Below are 435 nucleotides of genomic sequence, written 5' to 3'. Positions count from 1 at the left end.
TTTAAGTAGAAATGCTTTTGAAGCAACTTACCGTTAGAAATGCTTTTGAAGTAAAATATAGCCGTTACAATCTTGCACTATTTAAGTAGAATTCAGAACACCCAACAATCTCTCTTCACAACACTCAACAATCTCACTTCACCACACTCACCAGTACCACAAAATGACGGAATCCTTACTATAAAGAGATGAAGCATCACAAAAGGGAGTATGACTGGGTGAGCAATTGTGTCTATACCAATTACAAAATTCCAACGAAGTGTATCTGCGGTGGAGCTATCACCGTGGAAGCTGATGACAGAGGAAGAAACTATTACGTATGCAAAGATTTTAAGGTAATATTGGAGTTCACAATACTTAAATTTGCCTCCATTGTTAATGGAAATGGTATTGTTTTTAGCTAACAAATCTAATATATTTTCTTGTAGAACGATG

Source organism: Brassica oleracea, chromosome C8, assembly GCF_000695525.1.
Source record: "Brassica oleracea var. oleracea cultivar TO1000 chromosome C8, BOL, whole genome shotgun sequence".
NCBI classification, from domain to species: domain Eukaryota; kingdom Viridiplantae; phylum Streptophyta; class Magnoliopsida; order Brassicales; family Brassicaceae; genus Brassica; species Brassica oleracea.
The sequence above is the reverse complement of the archived record's forward strand: the minus strand, read 5'-3'. Positions refer to the sequence as shown.